Source organism: Nansenia antarctica (assembly GCF_963989245.1).
Source record: "Nansenia antarctica genome assembly, chromosome: 2".
In the NCBI taxonomy this organism is placed as follows: domain Eukaryota; kingdom Metazoa; phylum Chordata; class Actinopteri; order Argentiniformes; family Microstomatidae; genus Nansenia; species Nansenia antarctica.
The window spans coordinates 31,580,685-31,586,301 of record NC_137675.1 but is presented as its reverse complement, the minus strand read 5'-3'; the positions used below and the strand labels follow the sequence as shown (position 1 = coordinate 31,586,301).

The 5,617-nt window shown below is 47.8% G+C and overlaps 1 pseudogene across 1 annotated transcript in view; it reads left to right on the top strand.

Moving 5' to 3' along the window:
• LOC308150121 (protein sidekick-1-like) overlaps positions 1–4,424 on the top strand; it is a 105,538-nt pseudogene extending 101,114 nt beyond the window's left edge. Inside the window, exon 26 of the transcript in view lies at positions 3,970–4,424. The product of the transcript in view is annotated as a protein sidekick-1-like (transcript). The remainder of the gene's footprint in view (positions 1–3,969) is intronic.
• Positions 4,425–5,617: the final 1,193 nt, after the last annotated feature.

Here is a 5,617-nt window from a genome sequence, read left to right as displayed (position 1 = left end):
CTCCTTCGTCTGAGAGACACACACACACACACACACACACGCACACACGCGTACATACACATACACACAGAAACACACGCACACACACAGGGAGGGAGGGCGGGGGGTGAGGAGGAGGAGGAGGGGGGTGGGGTGGGGTTTGGCCACTGTGATAGGACACAGGGGATGGAGGGATTTGGGGATGAAACAAGGAGAAAGGAGGGAGGAGAGGGAGGAGAGGGAGGAGAGGGAGGGGTGTGGAGCCGGGGCGTGAGGACTGACGATGGATACGTAGCCCCCCCTCCCTCATCCCCCCCTCCCTCGTCACCCCTCCCTCATCCCCCTCTCTCCACGGCCCCGGAGAAGAGGACAAAACTGTTGCACTCGTCCACCTCTCTCCTCCCTTTCTCCCCCCATAGTCGCCGTGCCAACGTGTGTGTTCCAATCAAACATAATACAGTACATACACCTGTGATGTCACTGTGTACACACACACACACACACACACAGACACACACACACACACACCTCATAGGCGTCCCCCATCCCTTCGGACAATCCTTCGTCAGACCCTGAGAACTGTGATGTCACTACAGGAGAATCCCAAATCACCCCACCCATTCCATCCCCCCGCCCCCCTCCAGGAGAGAGAAACTTCAAATGGGGGAGGTGGGGTGGGGGGGGGTGGGCATTGCTTAACAGAGGGGAAAGTTTTTCTGGTCGGAGCGCGACCCCAAACACAGACACCGAGCTGATCAGCTTTAAAAGAAAAAAGAAGAAGAAAAACGATAATCATCACAGCTTTGGACTTGAGACGGGAGGGAGGGAGGGAGGGGATCGTGAGCACTTAAGTCTCTTCAGTGTGTGAGTCTCATTTCTTTGGGTGGGGGCGGGGGGGTACAGTGTGAGTCTAAAGAGGAGAGGTTTCATTTGTTTGTTTCATTTTCATTCAGTGAGAGGAGATGATACGATATGAGACCCCCCCCCCACGCCCCCCCCCCAACTTGTTCTACTGCCTTTGCACACCCCCCCCACCCCCCCTCCTAAGCCATAACATGTGTGTTGCTTTTCACTGAGAACCGATCCCCCGACATCCTCTCTCTCGTGTTTCTTTGATGTTCTGTTCTGTTCTTTGGTTACATTTTACAGGGATATGTGTGTCTTCGTGTGTGTGTGTGTGTGTGTGTGTGCATGTGTGTGTGTACACGTATGCGTGTGTATGCATGTGTGCGTGTGTGTGTGTGTGCGTGCGTGTGTGTGCATTGCAGATGCCTGTCTGTCACCCCTCTCCTTAGTTGAGCTGAGCGTCCCGTACTGTGTGTATATTTTTAGGATGGATGGGTTTTGTACAGATGACATTTTTACTGTGGTAGTCCTGCCGAGTCGGTGTAGTTATGTAGTGAATCCAACACAGTCCCGCCACTGAAGCTAGCGCTTACTCATCAACCAGTCACCGGGGGGGGGGGGGGGGGGAGAGGGAGAGACAGAGGGAGGGAGGGAGGGAGAGAGAGAGAGAGAGGGAGAGAGACAGAGGGAGGGAGGGAAAGAGAGAGAGAGAGAGAGAGAGAGAGAGAGGGAGGGAGAGAGAGAGACAGAGGGAGGGAGGGGGAAAGAGAGAGAGAGGGGGGGGAGACAGAGAAAGAGAGAGGGGAAGGGAGGAAGACACAGAAAGAGAAAGAGAGAGAGGGGAAATGAAAGGAAGGTTTATGCTAGGCTAGGTTGACTAAATGTGCTTAATCAAAGCTGAAAAGCATGACTGAACACAAAACTCAGAACCCCCGGTTTCCATTTCAGCCCCTAGTCCCTCTGCCAAGCCAAAGCCTTGGTCCAGGACTGACCCCCCCCCCTCCCCCCCACCCCCCCCCCCCGCCGTCAGGCCCTGGGACTGGAAAGGAAATGAGGGTCCGGTGATGATGGGTCCGTCTAAAGCGCCCCCCCCTGAAAGGAGCTCTTCCCATTGTATTTTCACCTGTTCATCCATAGATACCAGCAGCAAAGGGGTAGGAGTAAAGAGATGGGGGGTGGAGGGGTGGAGGGTTGGGGGGGTTAGAAGAAGGAGGGTCTAGGGCGGGGACGGACCACTCCTCTCCTCCCTCGGCCACAGAACTGATGTCCTTCCTGGGTCTTAGGTCACCCCACTTTCTCACGCTTGTTTGGAATTTCATAATGCAGTGTGTGATTAAATGGTCCTTGTCAAAACATTGGCCCTGCCTTTTTTTTTCTCTGAGCGTGTGTGTGTGTGTGTGTGTGTGTGTGTGTGTGTGTGTGTGTGTGTGTGTGTGTGTGTGTGTGTGTGTGTGTGTGAGAGTGTGTGTGTGTGTGTGTGTGTGTGTGTGTGTGTGTGTGTGTGTGTGTGTGTGTGTGTGTGTGTGTGTGTGTGTGTGTGTGTGTGTGTGTGTGTGTGTGTGTGCGTGCGAGCATGTCCACATGTTTTTTGGGGGGCTCAAAATAACTTTTATGATGTTATCATCAACATAATACGTCTCTTAGGGGGATACATTCTATTCATTAGTGTTAGTATATTATACTCTATATATTAGGTATAAAGTTAGGATAACATGTTAGAGGGGTATGTGGTTAAAGTGTAGGATGACGGAATATGTTCGTCTTGAACTTAGTTACCCGCCCGAGTCAGCAGATGGCGCTATTGGACTGCATAGCATGGGTGACGTCATAAATAGTGGACGGAGAAACGCAGCCTTCAACAACACCACAGCAACAAAAATGAATGTGCGGTAAGATTACAATGAACGATATTTAACCATTTCGAGACAATCAGCAACATTATTGATGCAGGTTTGACCTTTCCCTCTGTGTCGGGGAAGAAAAACCTTACTGGGTTTTTACAAGCACATCAAGTTCGCTCGTTTGCTAAGTTTGCTATAAACTGGCCAGCAGCAGCAACAGACTCACATGACTTCGGTGATTGTAAGGTAGTTTAACGAGCTGCTGTATTCAATAATGATAATAATATTTCATTATTGTTGTTGTTATTAATGAAGAAAGTCTAGTTAAATCTTGACATTATAGTTTTTAAAGTGATGCAATAAAGCTGAACTCAAAAACATCACCCAGTCTAGGCAAGGCAAGTTTATTTGTATAGCACATTTCATACAACAGGGGCAATTCAAAGTGCTTTACATAGGCTACATTATTTAAAAATACAGCAAGAGGAGCATAGTATGAAATAGTAGTAATATTAGCTGTACAGGGATTGCTGTATGTCATGGACTGGGTCAGATGCTGATGTTTGTGGAGGTTGTATGCAATTATACGCCACATGCTAGCTCATCAATATGCATTACGAAATGAAAAGGAGGGTTTCCCTGTTACTTTTACAATATATTATACAATATATATTGCATTTCTCTAGTAAAATAATATTTTTGGGTTGTCCATTAAACCAACAGACCTAGGAGAGGACTTAACCGTCAGTTAAAAGGAGGATCTCAAATCATAAAGGATGGCAGCCTAGGTCAGGCTCCCGCTCCTCCTCACACTCTGTGGTAAAACATTCAACAAGCATGGACCTGGTGATGGAGGAAACCAGGTCAGAACAGACAAGTAACAATTCACACCCAGACAGTCCTCAACTGGCTCAGTCAACGCTCCTCACTGACCAGGAGCCTTGTGACGACCAGACTGACGGCGACTCAGTTGATGGCAACTCCCGCTCCGACACTGAGGACGAGCCTCACCGCTGCTCGGTGTGTGGTAAAAGTTACGCCTCCGTCAGTTCTCTGAGAGACCATGAGGTCACACATACAGGAAAGGAGCCTCACTGCTGCTCCGTTTGCAACAAAGGTTTTGACCGGGCGTCTTGTCTTAAAAGACACCTGCGGACACATACAGATGAGAGACCTTTTCACTGTTCCGTCTGCGACAGAACTTTTACCCGATTTGAACATTTAAAAAGACACCAACTGAAACATCCAGAAAAGAAACCTTATCCCTGTTCTAGATGTGACGAGAGTTTTCTCACGCTGACAGACTTAAAGACTCACCTGCATGTACATCAAGGAGAGCAGCCTCTGGGGTTTCCTTATCTGAGTGTGATGGAGGAACACCAAAGAACTCACACCGGGGAGAAAGTGTACCAGTGTTCTGAATGTGGACAGTCTCTCGCCTCTAGAAAGACTCTCAAGAAACACATGCAAACACACACTGGAGATCGACCTACCTATCCTTGCCCTGAATGCGGAAAGACGTATTCTCGCGCGTCCGGGGTGACCAGACACCAGAGAACTCACACGGGAGAGAGGCCCTACCCGTGCTCCTGCTGTGAGAAACGCTTTCATACTCCGTATCGTCTCAAGATCCACGTGAGGATTCACACTGGAGAGAAGCCGTACACCTGTGCTCACTGCGGGAAAAGCTTCTCACAAGACGGTGACAGGAAGAGACATCAGATGAGACACCGCACAGGAGAGGAGTCTGATCTCTGAGCTTAGAAAGTCTCCCTCTCGGACGGTTACAATGCCATACTAAATGATTCTCGGTCTTGGTGTATGAATGGTCATGCAGCCCTATGTGCAACACAGTTATTTCTTTCTTCTGTTTTTTAGGTTCCTCTCTTTTATACTGTGTTTTGTTTTGTTGGGGGTGGGGGGGTTGGCTAGTATGCCGTGTTTTGTATTGTAAAAAATAATAATAATTGTAAATCGGTTGATTTCATACCTTCAACAGTTTGTTTATTTGGTATTGATAACCCAATAAAGATACTTGTGGGAAAAAAATGTGAAGTCTCTGAGTACAGGCGGTCTTGGGACATGCAGACAGTACAGTCTCACTTTGATGTTTCTCCTCTGGTGGGTTGAGGCGCTCACGTCAGTCCAGGTTGTACATCCTAGGTTTCACTTTAGGAGTAGATACTGTATGTTGTCATGGATTTACCCAACATTGTGTGTTAAAAGGGTTTATATAACCTATACCTACTATTACATATACTTACTAATTCACGACATTTAGGGTTTACTCACCTTTTCTTTCACCACTACATCCCTGGTTGTACAGTCATGGTATTCACATGTTTATTTATTTTGTTTGCATTGGAACAAGACAAAAAAGCTGAGAAAAAAGCCAAATCTGATATCATTCCACAAAGAAATTATTTAATTACATTTTTGGTAGCACATCCTTTGGAAAAATGTAGGACCACTCTTCTTTTGCCAACTGCTCCAGGTCGCTCACATCTGAAGGGTGCCTTCTCTCAACTGCTGCTTTGAGATTGCTCCACAGTGTTCTATGGGATTGCTGGTCACTTCAGACGTGTCTTGAACTTAGTTACCCGCCCGAGTCAGCAGATGGCGCTATTGGACTGCATAGCATGGGTGACGTCATAAGTAGTGGACGGAGAAACGCAGCACTCAACAACACCACAGCAACAAAAATGAATGTGCGGTAAGATTACAATGAACGATATTTAACCATTTCGAGACAATCAGCAACATTATTGATGCACGTGTAACCCGTGTGTGTTACGCCTGCGTTGTGTTCTGGTGGTGTGTGGGGCAATAACGAGGCCGGAGGCAGAACTGGGTCTCTGGTTCACTTTAGTGGAGCTGTGTGACATGCAGAACATACACAGGGTGAACATACACAGTTAACACACATCAGACTGATGTTACCTGATACAGTA